This window comes from Cervus canadensis, chromosome 2, assembly GCF_019320065.1.
Source record: "Cervus canadensis isolate Bull #8, Minnesota chromosome 2, ASM1932006v1, whole genome shotgun sequence".
NCBI classification, from domain to species: domain Eukaryota; kingdom Metazoa; phylum Chordata; class Mammalia; order Artiodactyla; family Cervidae; genus Cervus; species Cervus canadensis.
Window position 1 is genome coordinate 31,984,055 of NC_057387.1, and position 15,761 is coordinate 31,999,815.

At 49.4% G+C, this 15,761-nt stretch overlaps 1 long non-coding RNA gene across 1 annotated transcript in view; it reads left to right on the top strand.

The window, feature by feature from the left end:
* LOC122436562 overlaps positions 1–15,761 on the top strand; it is a 62,422-nt gene that overhangs the window by 13,486 nt on the left and 33,175 nt on the right. The window contains exons 2-4 of the long non-coding RNA XR_006268041.1: positions 3,106–3,246; positions 4,190–4,281; positions 14,315–14,541. This is a non-coding gene — a long non-coding RNA (uncharacterized LOC122436562). The remainder of the gene's footprint in view (positions 1–3,105; positions 3,247–4,189; positions 4,282–14,314; positions 14,542–15,761) is intronic.

Sequence of the window (15,761 nt, forward strand, 5' to 3'; positions counted from 1 at the left end):
ATGAACAGAGGAGCCTGGCCAGCTACAGTCCACAGGGTCACAAAGAGGCGAACATGACTGAAGCAGTCAAGCACGCACAGATGCCCCCAAGTTGGGGTATGCACACTTCAAGGGAGGAAAGGAGGTTTGCTTTTTCCCCAGGACATCAGCCCAGAGTAAATACAGCACAGAGATAAGTACTCCACATACTTACAGCTGGAGCTCAAGAGATGCTTGAAGATAGATTAACCAGAGCCTCTGGTTACTGCTGAGGTTGCTCAGAGGGTACTGTTTCCAATATCCAATACCATAGCAGAATGAATGGTGTAGGAAACCACCACCGCCTGGTCCTTCTGGGGAATAAGAAAACTAAGAAATTTATTTAGAATAAGAAAACCTTACTGGTTGTGCAGAGTTGCTGTGCTGGGTCTGGTGTGGGAGCAGGCGCTGGGCAGGAGCTCACTCCAACTTGAGCCACAGTTGGAAGTTACTCCCCATCCCTTTCTTCCCACCCACAAAGCAGAGCCAGAGATCCTTTGGTCTCATGGGGTGTTGTGTACATTTACCTAATGAGTGGCCACCAAGTGTTGCCCAAATGCCAAGTGTAATTATAGTGAGCAATTATTTTTGCCTGAAGAGGCAGCATTCCAGCCACTGTCAAGGGAGGGAGATAAATGTCTGTGTTCTCTGAGATCCTGTGGGAACATGAGCTGTTTTCCTGCCCTCAGAGGATCAGGAACCCAGATATAGCTTTCTTATACGCAGGGCACACCTGGGCGGGAATCCCCCAGAGGAGCATCTTTCCGTTTGTAGATTCATTACTGCTTTGGGCAGTGGGAAGGGCATTCTCCTCCCCACTCCACTCCTCCACTCCTGGCAAGTGCACCACCGGAAGCCCCACTCAAGCAGCTTTCTGTGGGCTTGGGCTCTGAAGGCCACTCACAGCAACCCCTCCTCCCTTGGACCCAGAAAGGCTGTAGGCAAAATTCACTTGGGAATTTCCCATCACCCCACAGTGTCTGAAATCTAACAATAGCCTCCACAATCATAACAATAAATTAAAAATAAAGCACTTTGGAGCTCCCGAAATGGAAGTTTTTCACATGGTTTTTATATTTAGAGTTCTGTTTCTCCCTCTGGGTAGATTTTATAAATAACCAAGGAATGCTGGAGAGAATTTCCATATCTCCTTCTCTTTTCACATAAGAAACTCCAAGCAAGTTTGTATCTTGTGACCTTTCTCTCTGAAAGTCTATAAAATTAGATAATGCACATAAAAAGGTAAATAGGAAAGGAAGAAAAGAAGAAAAGACTATATGGAGACAACTTAAGGAAAGTATTTATTTAAAGAAATTCAAGGGACTTCTCTGGAAGTCCAGTGGTTAAGACTCCATGATCCCAAAGAAGGGGCCTGGGTTTGATCCCTGGTCAGAGAACTAAGATCCCACCTGCCATACAACATGGCCAAAAAAAGAAAAGAAATTCAATTACGTCATGTCTTAAGATAAAAACATGTTCATCCCAATATCCTAACCTTGCTAGTTGAAGTCTTAGGCAAAAACTAGTTCACACTGGTTGAACCTTTGCCATGTATCCAACATGATTCTAAGGTGTTTCTTAGGCATTAACTCATTTACTCCTCGTATTAACCCTGTGAGTAGATGCTATTATTGACCCACTTTATAGAGTGGAGGGGCTTCCCTGGTGGCTCAGTTGGTAAAGCGTCTGCCTGCAATGCGGGAGACCTGAGTTCAATCCCTGGGTTGGGAAGATCTCCTGGAGAAGGAAATGGCAACCCACTCCAGTACTCTTGCCTGGAAAATTCCACGGATGGAGGAGCCTGGTGGGCTACAGTCCATGGGGTCACAAAGAGTCGGACACGACTGAGCGACTTCACTTTCTTTTCTTTCACTTTCATAGAGTGGAAACTAATGCCTACAGGAAAGAAGTAACTTATCCCATGTCAGTCTGACACCAAAGCCAGGGCTCCTAACAAGAGGACTCCATTACTAAAACTGAGGCACATCATCAATGTGTGTGAACTGTCATTTTCTAAAGGGACACTGTAAGGTCCTGGGACCATGAAGGTACTCCTACACCAGCTCACTGGACACCCGAGAGGCATTTCTCACCCTCTTTATCCATTCAGGAACTATGCAGTTTCAGAAGCCTTCTTGAGTCTAGAACTCTGAGCCTCTTAAAAGAGGTTGGAAGTAAGCACTGAACCTCTTTTCTCTGAGTGAAATTTGAGTCCATGTCCATTATTTACACTCAGTGAGAAATAATCTTAGGAAAAGATGTTTTTCCATGTGATACAGGTTTACATTTACACACGTAGATGCAAAATTTTCCCTGCCATGTGCCCTTTCCCCAGCGGTCTAGGGCGGTGCCCATGCCCAGCCAGTGTCTCTGCCCCACCAGACTGTAAACACGACGAGGCAGTGGCTGAGTCTGTGCTGCTCCGTGTAGCATCCCCAGGGCCTGGTGCAATGCCCGGCATGAAACAGGCACCAGATACTGTTGCAGGGCTGAGGGGTGTTATCCATGGCACCATTTGGTTCTGAGAAAATGCTGCCACACACCCTAAGAGAAACCAGCTTCTCTAAAATCTTTCAAGACCCACTTCAATTTTCAGACAAAGTAAAGAATTTTTCAATATACAATTTCAATCATGTTTGAAATGAGTGGCTTTCCCTTGTGTTGAGAATACTGGTTCTCAAGTCAGAAGGCCTGGTTCTCATTCTCTGATCACTACTCGTTGCTTGATGATGGCCCAATATTTTAACCTTCGTGTGTCCATTTCCTCCTAGGTAAGGTGGGGCTAACCCAGTGTCAGAGCAGTGCTGTACAGATTAAAAGAGTTCGCAAGCAAGTGTTCGGAATTGTGCCTGGTGCATGGGAATCCATAAATGTTGGCTCTTATTATCAACATAGCTATCAGCCTAGAACCCATACAATTCTGCAGCAGATTTGAGTCATTTCTAAGAATTCACAGGATATGAAACCAAATTGAGGCCAGGTGTAAATGCATCTGGACTCAATATCCCTGCTGTCAAGATCCTCTAAGAGGGCAAAGGGAACCTCTCCCAACCCCAGCCTCCACTAGTGTCATTCATTTTATTGCAGGTGTCCCGTGGTCACAGGAAATGGGGAATTCCTGGTCTTCTGAGGTTTTTGGCTGAGACTCCTGCCTGCTCTTCTGCCTAGTTGGGTTAGATGCCGAAGAAAGATCCTCTTAATTCAAAGAACTCGTGATTTCCTGAAAAGGTCAGCTCCCACCAAAAGTTATTCAAATCCTCCATCATTCCTCCCTCCTCTCCCTCACCCTTCTCCCTATGCCCCCACAGTTTGTCTCCTGCTTTAACCCATCCTCCAGGCTTTGCCCCAGTCAGCTCAAATAGCCAAGCTTCCAATTTAATAATAAAATGCACTGCTCCAAGCAACGCACAAAAAGTTTACTTACAACCCACAGAAATCTAGTGGGCTGGTGCTGGAGTTACTGCCATTTTACAGATGATGAAAGCGAGGGGAGGAGAGGTTGACTGCCTTGCCCAAGGACACTCAGCTGGAGAGCGCAGAGCCGGGGTCTGAATGAGCCTCTGGATTCCCAGCTACTACCCTGCCTCTGGAGGAAGGTCTCCCCACCCTGCCCCTGGAGAATGCTCCTCAAACTTTCTCCTCAGTGTCATTCACCAGCTAAGAGGCATGGGGAGAAACAAAGGTGTGAGCACAAACCCAGACAAGTGTGGAGCTGTGAGGGGGGTGGTTGAAAGAGCCAGCTCTACAGCTGGACTATGTGGATTAGAATGCTGGGTTTTTAATTTACTAACCCTGGGAAGTAAAATGGGAATAACAATAATACATATCTTATATAGTTGTTTTGAACATTAACACATATTCAACACTTAGAATAGGGCTTCCCAGGTGGTGCAGTGGTAAAGAATCTGCCTGCCAACACCGGAGACTCAAGAGATGCAAGTTTGATCCCTGGATTGGGAAGATCACCTGGAGGAGGAACTGGCAACCCACTCTAGTATTCTTGCCTAGAGAATTCCATGGTCAGAGGATCCTGGTGGGCTACAGTCCTTGGGGAGGCAAAGAGTTGGACGTGACTGAGTATGCACACACGCAAGCACTTAGAACAGTATATGACAAACAGTAAGTACTCAATACTTTTTTTCTGCCTTTTTTGATCTTTTTACATTCCCAGGAGGCAGAAGCTACAACAAATGCTTTTATGGAAAGAATGTTAGACCTGGAATCAGAAGATCAAGTGTGAGTGTCAGCTATCTTCTGTTCACGGTATGATCATGAGTACAACATTTTTCCTCTCTGAGTCCTCACTGTTCTCATCCCCAAAATGGGTATGAAAATAATTTCACTCAACTGACATAGCATGCTTGTAAAAGAGCTTTGTGAATTCTGAATCTAAAACACAGTGAAGTAGTGATTAAAGAATCATCCTTCTTTGTTATTTAGGGCTTCTCCTAGGATCAGCAGATAGGTACCTTTCACAAGGTCTTTAGACTAAAGACTAGACTTCCGCCACTGGAGAGTCACTGTCTGTGTCCCAGGCTTTTTGATTTTCAAGACTCCCCCTTTTAAAGAAGTCTCAGGAAATGAAGACCCAGTGTGTTTGGGAGGAGACAGGAAGAGTCTCAGGGATGTGACTGCCATCTTCAAGAAGCTGAAAGGTAGTCATAGGCTGGACAGGTCAGACTTGGGCCTGGCTCACCCAAGAGGAAACAATAACAACTGGGTCTCTGAGTGGAAGTAACAGGAGTCAGATTTAGTGTTTAGAAGAAAGGAAGACAATTCTTTTGATTATTCCTCTCCGAACGTGGGGAAGGCTACTCGCGTAGTGAGTATGCTGTCAGTGGAGGCATTCAAATAGAGAACTGGGACCACTCAAAGGGGTAGAGGAAACTGTAATCAGGTAGGAGGGGAGAGTCCAGGTGGCCTGAGCCTGGGGTATTCTAGTTCTTCCTAGGAATGCAGCCTGGAGGTGAGGGAGGTGACAGGAGGGGCAGGCAGAAAGGAAGAAAAGGACCGCCAAGGAGCCCAGACTCAGCTCCGTGAGTTCACTGTTTGGCCAAGGGCAGTCCCCGTCTCTTTGGTCAGTTTAGACCCCCAGAGCCTGGAACTGTAAACAGTCCACTCACTCAGTCAATTCAGCAAACATTTGCAGGCCTGAGAGTCAATCCTCGCCACGGCCCCAAGAGGGATCGCCGGCGCTTGCGAACCTCCTGCCCAGCGACCGGCAGGGGGCAGGAGAGACACACCGATGCCGAACTGCGCAGCTCACTAGCAAAGCTTCCCCGCTGAATAAACTGGGTCACTCGGTCCTTTCAAGCCGCAAGCGTTCCGGCGGGGGCGGGAAGGGAGGGGTGGGCACCTTGGGCCTCCCAGCAAGGGCTGTGAGATTCCAGATGCTACCCGGCAATGCCATCGAAGTCCCCAGATCTTCTGGACTGGCAGAAGGAGGGATGAGATTGAGAACCCGGGATAATAGCTGGGGCTGGCGGAAAGCTGAAGGGAACTCGTTCCATCAAGAGGTGTCCTCCAGCTGGACACATCCCAGGCCGTGTATTAGAAAAGAAGGCTGGCCACGGCAGGGTCTAGTGAGGTGCTTTGTTTCAGAGAGAACCTGTGATCTCAGTAAGGGCTGAGGCTCTCAGGGCCGGTGGAAACCTCCTTCCGGGGAGGGGGAAGGGCTCCGTGGCTGGCCACGAGTCAGCGGATGCTAAACCTGGTCGCTCAGTGGAGAGGTGGCAAGTCTGGAGTCTGATTTGCTTTTGTGTCCTGGTTTTGCCGCCTGTATCTTATAAGATCTTGGGTGAGTCATTTTCCATCTTGGCTTCCTTTTCTGTAAACTGGTGGTGCGGTTATACAGATGAAGTGGAGGGGTGAGGGGAGCCAGAGCATTGCCCTCCTCACCTCCTCCCAACCTGGTGGGCACATCTTCCCGGCACAGCAGTGGAAGAGAGGCCTTCGGCACATGGCAGTGAGGAGGGGAGGTCCACTGTGCTGCTAGTCTGGGCACTGTGAACCCGTCCTGCAGGGACGCTGCCCTGGAAGGTAGGGGAGGGGGAGTCTCCCCACACCCTTCTCCATCCCTTGGCACCAGGATCTGGGGAAAGCAGGTCTCTCCACCTTCAAACAGTGGTTGTTGAGGTCTTCGAGGGCTGAGAAATCAGGGAGGTGGAACAGACCTGGAATGAGAGGGTATCTGGAGGATGGAATGTGGAAGAAGCCACTCCCAAAACTCAGTTTTCCTCCCATGGACCCTGTAAAGGTTAGAAGGGCCCTTCTAACCTGTTTGGGAAGTCAAGGACCTGCTTATGTGTTCTTCCAGACTGTGTGTTTTCTCCACTCATTTAAGCCCTTGAAGCTGGGACCATGCAGGCCCTCATCTCCAAGCGTGGGATGGTGGGCACCGATGCTTCTGCTTGAGGATTTGGCACAGTGCTCCTTATTGTGTTTTCCTTGTGGCTGTTAATAAGGGAGGGATCTTGGAGAACTAATCTGAGCCCCCAGTTTTACTGATTAAAAACAACAAAAACATAAAAACTGAGGCTCAGAGAACAGTGGAACCAGAGAAAGGAAATTTCCTGCCCTTTTCAGTTGCTTCTAGAATCTTCATCCATGAATGTTGAAGAAAGTGATTGGATCCCTACAGTGAGCTGCCCAAACCTAGGAGTATCCTCCCTCCTTGGGGATTTCACTTTGCCCACATCCTCCCAGCTTCACTTCTGGCCATGCTTATATTACCCAACCTCAGGTGTGAGATGGGCTGACTTCTCCTAGCCCTACTCTGGCCTCTGGGGCTCCAAGGAGCAGCCAGTGCATCTGAGGTTGAGGGATGTGATGTGATAAAGCAGTTGCCTGAGTTGGAATCCCAGCACTAGCTGGGAGACCTGGGGCAAGACACTTCCTATCTCAGAGCATCTGTTTCCTCATCTATCAAATGGGCACCATAATAGTGTTTTCCTTATAGATACTATTCTTTCCAGTCTCTTAATCTGAAATTGGAAAAAAGAACAAACTAAATAGCTTTCTTTTCCCCTGAAAAACCAAAGAGCAGGACCCTGAAAGAAAGAGGTGGGAGCCAGACTTTGGAATCTTCTAGTCTAGGTACTGGGAACTCTGGGGAGGAAATAACCCAGGGCTGGGGAACAGGGCTATGGCCCAGCATACTTTTGCCCCTAGATTGCCGTCACTCTATTCTGGTTGCTGTGCCTCTTTGGCACTTACTGTCCTGCTCTGGACAACAGAAAGGTTGAGCTTGGTGATCTCTTAAGGTCCGTGCAGCCCTGCGCCCCTGAAATTCCCATCAGCAGAGCTGGGCCCTCATTCTCTGGGATGCAGCCCAGGCCTCACGCAGCCACAGCAGCTAAAGAAGCAGTGCTTTGCTGGGCTCTGGTCCCCTGCCCAGAGGAGGTCCCTCAGGCCCAGGGAAGCCCCTGGTTTCCTGGCTTGGATGCTGTGAAGGGCCAGGCAACAGGGACTTTGGCCTATTGGCATCTGGTTCCAGCCAGAGCTTTTCAGGGATGAGAAAGAGCAGGGCTGGCAGAAGCCATGAAAAAAACAGTCTGGAGTGCACATTCTGTGGCCTTGCTTTGAAATCCACAACCTGAGCCACCTGGGAAATGATGAAGGCCTGAAAGGAAACAGTGGCCAGGGGCCCAGGAGAAGTTTCCTGTTTGAAAAGGCCTGGGTAAGGAATGGATTCCATGTGAGAGGACAAGTACTAGTAGGTGGAAGCTCTGTAAAGGCCAGGAAGCAGGGACTAAAGCAGGTACCCCAACACTGACTCAGTCATTCAGCAGGGACTTAATGTGTTCTCTGTGTGTGGTGCTGGGTGACAGCTGTGAGGATGTCATCAAAGGGCTCACATGGGGCCAACTTGGAGGATTTTATGATCCATGAAAACTGTATGTGGTGTAGACCACAAACAAGTGATGAGGGGGAAGGGGATGGGGCGCTAAAGAACTCCCCAGTAGGGGCCCAGAACAGGCTGCTCTCCTCTGTTAGGCGGATCTTAGGTTTGTTTTCCTCCTTTGGGCAGTGAATCATCCAAACACCCCCTTGTTCATTTCAACAACTACGAATGCCAAGTCTACCTGACTCTGAATTGAGCCCCATGTGTTGACTGACTGGCTCTAGTGACCACTCTCTGGAGTCACTGGAGGCTGGGTGATTATGATCATCCTTGTCTTCAGACAAGCAAACCAAGGGCCAGTGGGAAGTACTTCACCCAAGCTACCCAGCTTGAGACTTGGAGCTGGGATTTTTCTTTTCTTTTTTTCATTTGGTCGCACCGTGTCTTAGTTATGGCATGTGGGATCTTTAACTGAAGCGTGAGAACTCTTAGTTGTAGCATGTGGGATCTAGATCCCTGACTAGGGATTGAACTCAGGCCCCCTGCATTGGGAGTGCAGAGTCTTAGCCACTGGGCCACCAAGAGAGTCCCTGGAGCCGGGATTTGAATGCATGTCCGACTATCTTTGAATTCTGTATTCATTCCAATAAGATGTTGACTCCCACTGCCTTCCCATTGCCTTATAGCAAAGATAGTTAACACCCGCAGGGCAGCTTCTGCCAGAATCGTAGACATTTCCAAGGAAAATCAGCTGCTCTGCTTGCCTGTCCCCACTGTAAACAGCAAGACAGCTTAGTATTTGTGGGGCCACCAGGAGAATGCCTAGTGGCCTTCACCTTCCACAGATACTTCAGCTTGGGACCCAATGTCATCCAAGGTCCCCCGGGATCTTGATGCCTCCACTTCCACTCAGCAACTCCATTCCAGGACTTCTTGGTGACTCATGCAAAGGAAAAAGCAAGGTCTCTGCAGAGCCCGGCAGAGCCCATTGGAGTCCTGGAGAAAGTCTCTCTGATGACCTTGAGCAAATTTCAGAACCTTCTGAGTCTGGGCTCCCTCGTCTGTTAAGACAATGACAACCAACCATGCCAGACAAAATGTACAGCCTAGTTCTGAGAACTGACTGAGTTAACCTTTTGAAGCCACCTGACTCTAAGATGATATTCAATAAATAATATTCATCAAGAGACAGAATTGGGGGACTTTGTGACAAGAAGAAAGAATGTGGAAATTATAATCATTGAACACTTAAAACATTCCAGATACTGTGTTCAATCCTTCACTTGAACAATTAAGCTTCCCAACACTCCTATGAAGCAGGTAGTATCTCCTCACTTTACAAATAAAGAAACTGAGGCTCCAAGACATTAGGTTACTTACCCAAGGTCAAAATCAAGAATCTGACCCAGAACCCAAGAGTTAAACATCTAAGATGCTCTGCAACAATTCCCACTTTCCTGCTGTAACTGAAGGATCCTTCCCTGAAATATACTCTCACCTATCTTTAAATTTTTGTTTAGGTAAACAAGACCTTCTTGAAAGGGCTTCATATGGGTCATGACAATAGTTACTCCTTCTCCTATTTGCTCAGGACACTGTGGTTATGTTTATCCATTACGGGTTCCAAGAATTACATGTATGTACACATCTGTTTCTGGCATTAAGTGGACCCCTTGTAGGGTATGGACAAAATCTTGTTTTATTTCTCTTTGTTTACTCTCCAAGCCTAGCTTTTGCTAAATGTTTGTTGATTTGAGGTGTGTGTTAGCAGAGTTGAGTAGAGAGCATGACAGAGTTTAATCGGAATCCCTATTCCCACTGAAAGTGCGTGACCCTAGGCGAGTGACTCAATCTCCCTGGGCCTCCCTCAGTGTCCTCACCTCTAAAATGGGATAATAGTAGCTGCTATCATGAGGCATTGTGAGAATGAGGTAAAAAAAATGCAGGTGATGCATTTACACAGTGCCTGGCACATGTTACACAGTCAGTAAATCATGTGTACAATAACACCTGAGGGCTGGAGACTAGACAAGGTGGATGCTGGTGACAAGGAAAGAGGTAGCCCTGGGTGACACCAGAAACAGGCATGCTGCTAAAGACAAAATCTGCTTACTTTTTAGAGCATGGTGGAATAGAGATAGATAAACAGGAAGGAGATATTTTAAGGAAAGTTCAGTAAAATGGAGAGGAGCCAACAAAATAAGTTTAAGCCTGCTAGGACAAGAAGGGGAAAGGAATTGGCTAGAAGTGAGAGAAGCCTGAAGTAGTGTTCCAGAGACTCTGTCCAGAGGACAGGAAAGAAAGGAACTGGAGAAGAGAGAGCCATGCCTACCCAGCCAAAATAAGGAAAATGCTGGGGAGACCAGGGTAGGGGGCATGCTGCTGGGAGGACATTACAGTCTAAGGTGGCTGTGGAAGGAGCAGCTCCCGTTGGATCCAAAAGGAGGATCTTAAATCAAAAGGAATGAATAATCCAGGCATCAGGCTCAAGGCGGGAGGCAGCTGTTCATTTATGTCTTGATGAACACTTAGTTAAAGAAACTCCTTTGAATGCCGTTTGGACTGAGCTGTCTTTATTTGGAGCATATGCCTCGATGAAGACCCCACCAGGAGAGAGCAGAGAGCAGTGGAAGTGGGGAAACCCCAGACCCATGCCACTGTCTATGGAGATTGTCACTGGCTGTCAGCCCTGGGGTGGGGCAGCTGAAGTTGCCAAACGGTAGGAGGAAGGCCTTCTGTTGGCAGTGCATTGGGCCTCTTTGTCAAATCAAACAGGGTCCTTCTGAGCTTCAAATCTAATCTCTGCAATTTAAATCAAAGTTTGCTGACCCAGAGGCTTCTACCTGCAAGGATTGCGGGGAGGGAGGAATTTGGGGACCTCTTTCCATAATTTAGAGACAGGGGGCTGCTCTCAACTGAGGTCCTTGCTCCCTCCCCTGACCATCACTCAGCTCATTTTTCAACAGTGAGAGAGGAAGAAGCTTGCCAACTGGCAGCAGCCAAGTCATTAACCAGCCTGCAGGAGCAGAAATGGTCTTTCTGGCCTGAGGACCGGAGCAAGATTGTCCAAAGCAATTTATAGGCGCACTTGAAAGGTGACGTGGGCAGGGAAATGGCTGGGGACAGAAAAATTCCTTCATCCACAGAGCCTCGAGGCAGACATGCCCTGCCTGTTAACCAGAAGTAGCACAGGGAGCTGGGAGCCCAGAGGAACACCTCTAGTCGGATGTGAAGCACCCCCGTGGGCAAGTGTGTGCATGTGTGAACGCCCCTCTCGCTCTGACGCAGGCCCAGGTTGTGGGGGAGGGGTTCTGCTCTACACAGTCACTCAAGGGTCCAGGTGGCCTGGCTTTGCCATGTTCAGCACAAGGTCGTCCTGTGTCCCAGCATCTGCTGATAGGGAGAGAAGACAGATGGAGACCGACCTGGGACATCTCTGTGGTCAGGGTTGGAGGTGGTGCGCACTGCCTCATACACCATTGGCCTGTACTCATTCCCAAGGATGTGCTAAACTGCAAGGGAAACTGGAAAGTGAAGCATAGCTGTGTGTCTAGGAAGGAGGTGAAACGGATTTGGTGATCCATCAGCGATCTAGGCCATGTGCCCCCAGTCACCCAGGACATTTGATAGAGGGTGGGAAAGAGCCACCTGAGAAATACACCAACTAATGAGAACTGAAGGGCTTGGGCCAACAGCCCACCTTGGTTTAGCCTTAATAGCTGCCCCTTCCTTAGCCTTAGGAGCAGGGGGCTGTGTGGGGAAGACATCTGGACGGGGGAGTCAGGTAAGATCTGACTTGGAGCGCTAGGGGAACTGTGGAAACTCCTGGCCTAGGAAAGAGGTGCTCCAGGGGCCTGGGGAATGCTCTGAGGAGAGGACAAGGGCCTGCTCACTCAGGACAAGGTCTGGGCTCAGACGAGGTGGGTACAGGGAGCCTTCGGTCCAGCCCAGGCCACCAGGGTAGGAAAAAAGGCAGACGCCCAGGACACACACCCTACACTGCGATTTGTTGTTGTTTAGTTGCTCAGTCGTGTTTGACTCTTTGGAGACCTCATGGACTGCAGCCCACCAGGCTCCTCTGTTCATGGGGTTCTCCAGGCAAGAATACTGGAGTGGGTTGCCATTACCTTCTCCAGAGGATCTTCCCGACCCAGGACTCAAACCTGGGTCTCCTGTGTTGGCAGGTTGGTTCTTTACCGCTGAGCCACCAGGGAAGCCATACTTGTTACAATTCTTGTTACACACAATTCTCCTGTGCCCCACTTTCATAGAAGAAGAGCGTCGGGGCCAGGGCCCAGGAGGGGCAGGGGGCCACCTGGAGGTCAGCAGGCAAGAGAGATATCACTGCTCAGGAACCGCTGATGAGAATGGGAAAGGAGGGTGCCCAGCGTCTGAGGAGGAGGGGCCCAGAGTGTGAGGAGGAAGGGCCCTACTGGAGAAAGGGGACCACGTATGTGAGCCAAGAAACCCTCTTCTGTGCAGGGTATAAGACATGCGGCGTTCATTCTTATGCTGATGTTGTTACTTTTAGATGTCACCAGCTTATCCAGTGGAACTTTCTGCCATGGTGGAAGTGTTCTCTAGCTGGCTGTCCAATATGGGAACCATGTGGTTATGGAGCACCTGAAATGTGGCTCTCTTGACTGAGGAACTAAATTTTGAATTGCAGTATTCAATTTTAATTAATTTAAATGGAAATAGCCACATGTAGCTAGCAGCTACCAGTTGGGCTGCAGGGGCAGAGTTTCAGCCCAGGGCAAGTAGGGCATGGGTAACTGTGGCTGAGGCCCCTCAAGCCCTGCCTGTCACTGCTCCCAGGCCCTGGATCCGTCCCAGCTTTGGCTTATGAAGAGCTCTGGGTAGATGGTGGGTCTAGTTATACCCTCAGTTGGGGTGGACTGGGGGCCTCTGAAATTCTCATTTGCTCCCATCCCTGTGGGTCTGGGGAGAGAGATCAGTCTAAGTGCTGAGCAGCTGGGCAGCACTGCTGAATTTACATGGTCCTCATGCCTGAGCAGGAGAAGGGGCTTGAAACCTGCATTCTCCACCCTCAATTTCAAGGCACTGGCCTTTGATCCCAACTCAGTTGTCAACAGAAGGGTCTGAACCATTGAGTCCCAGTCGATGCATCTGCAAGATGCTCCCCTGGGCAGCTCACAGCTCGAGGATGGAAAACGTAATTGCGTCTGCCACTCATCTGGTCTGTGCCCAGACTGTCTGCACGGTAAATGCTTTAAAGCCAGCTATCCACCCGCCACCCCTGCTCACTCCCCCAACCATCCCCCTGACTTCATTTTGAATCATCAGCACTTTGTTCCTTTCTAGCACATCCCCTCCCCTGGTTCCCAGACCAGCTGAACTAGCTCTGCTTCCAAAACTATTGTCACTGTCTGCCATCCTCTCATTACTCCAAACACGATCAACAGACATGACTGTCTGTCTCTGTCCCTGAGGGACCCCCAGGCCCAGGGCTGCCTGAGCACTGGCAAAGTACTCTGGACAATGCTCCAGTCCCAGAGTCTGCTCTATAATCTATACTGAGCCCCACCCTACTCTTGGCCCAGGAGCAAATCTGGAGGGGCAGACCTCCACCGATTCTTCCTCCTTCTCCTCTCTCAGCAGCTTTTTCTCCTCTCTTCTTTTCCTTTATTCTCCTCCCCTCTGGAAGGGCTGCTTTTCCTCCTCTTTACAGGATCCAAGGTTGGCTGGTCCCCAAAATAGTATTTGAAAGTAGTGAGAGAGAGTTTATAGGAGACAGATGGAGTCCTGTGTGGCTGTAGGGTCCCAGAGACTGGAGTCCAGGTGGGCCTGGTCTATTTTTGGCCCCCAAACACAAGGTCACTTTTTCATCAAAACCAAATTTTTCTTCCACCCTGGAAGGATGCCCCAGTCCCCATAGGCCTGAACTGAAGCCATCCTCAAGTCTTGGTTTGAGCCCAGCCTGAGTCCCTGCCGCTGGTCTCATGAGGCCCCCCAGGCCTTCTTAGAATGGACACCAGCAAGCTCTTCCTAAAGGGCAAAGGTAAGGTATCCTGCTCTGTGGGCCCTCACTGCCTGCCCAGTGAGGGCCAGACTCCTCAGCAGGACTTGGGTGTGTCACAACCTCTTCCTCTTCTCCAGCCCCACACTCTCTCGAGCCCAGACTACTCACCTTTTTTCCCTCTACCTCACATATGACACGTGATGGGCCTATGAAAGGCTTGTACCTCTGCATATAGCCAAGATTATTCACAGTTCGCTGTGAGCTAGCGCTAAACCCACTCATTTCTCTTCTACTCAAGAAACGCCCTCCCTCTCCATCACCAGTCAGATCTGTTCCGGCACACCACCTCTGTAACGTATTCTCTGTCTCCTAACACCTGACAGGCGGTAGTGGTCCTCGGTTCTGTCAAAAGCATGTACATGAGGTTTTATAGTTTTAATTTCCTTATCCATCATGCACCTTCATATCAGCTGACAGAATGGAATGAAGCCCACCTTGACCATCAGAGAGACTTTCTCCCTGCCTGAAGTCAGATTGCAGCTCCTGGCTCAGAACGGACAAATGAGAAGATGAATGCAGGACCCATGATTGATACAGTTCATCCAGTGCCCCTCAAGCATCGGCTGGTACTAAAAGCTGTTGTTACCCATGCACGGCCTTGACCCAGCCTTCTCTTCTCGGAAGGACGGAGACTCAGGTGAGGCCAGTGTACTGTCTTTCACAGAGCAGGTGCTCCATAAATATTTATTGGATGATTAACTCCAGTGTTTAACTCTCAGAATGAAGCGAAGTTCAGATTGAGTTTTGTTGTTGTTGTTTTCTTGATTGTTTTCTGGTCCATAGGGAAGTGCGCAGGACAGCGTTAGGGACAACCGATGTAAGCCACTTCTTCCTACCCACTGCTTTATGATTCTAGAGTCAGAGCTTTCCGAGCTGGGCCCAGCCAGCTCTCCCCCAGACTGCTCTCTTGGGACCAGCTTCCCACAGCCTCCCCCGTCCCTGGGAGCAGCCAAGACGTCTTATTCACGGATGCTCCTTCTGTGCGGGGCTTGGGTGGTGGCTGCTCTTCCACCACTCTGCCACTCGCTCAGCGGGACCCTGCCAAGTTCCCTCCTCCACACCTGATGGCATACCTGGCTGAGTTCTCAGCCTCACTCAGGATTGCTTTCTTTGGCTCCAAACTGGGTTGCCTTTCCTCTTCTCCTTTGAAGGAACACCCTTGGTGCCTGGACCTTCACCACCAGTCTGCCACCCAACTCCTTTTCTCTCCTGGCCTTCCTCTGGGGACATCTCCTAGAACACCGCCAGGGCCCTTCTGACCTGATCTTTAGCACCACACCACGCTTGTCCTCCTTGAGCCTCAGTGGTCTGTTCCCTCCCTCCATCAGGCTATGGATTCCTTGAGGGCAGGCTCTGGGACTAAGTACAGCTCTGCAGCCTCCCGTACTCTCCACATTCTCCCATGGGACCTTGCCCATGGTAAGCCTTAATGCCTTTTTATTGATTACTCAGAAATGGAGGCTCGTTAAGAGGTTTTTGAAACTTGGGATCTCTTCCATTAAGACAATGGTACTTGGGATTTCTATCACGAAGACAATGTTTCCCAAGGTGAGTTGGAGGATATTAATAGGTATTATAGGATAAAGAGATGCATGATCAACTGAAATATTATGTACACTGTGATTCTCCAAGTTAAAGGATGTGGGAGTCTAGGCTCTCCATGGATTAGGATCCCCATGGACCTAGGCCCCTGAGACAGGTACTCTGGATGGCAGAGAACATCTACTATATCAGGTTAAGGATAGAAGGTAACTGGTAAGGGCAGTGACTAGGAGGTCAGCAGGTAAAGCCAACCTCACAAAGATGCACTCTGAACCACAGGGCTCACAGAGTTACTGCCAGATACGGCTCCCATTA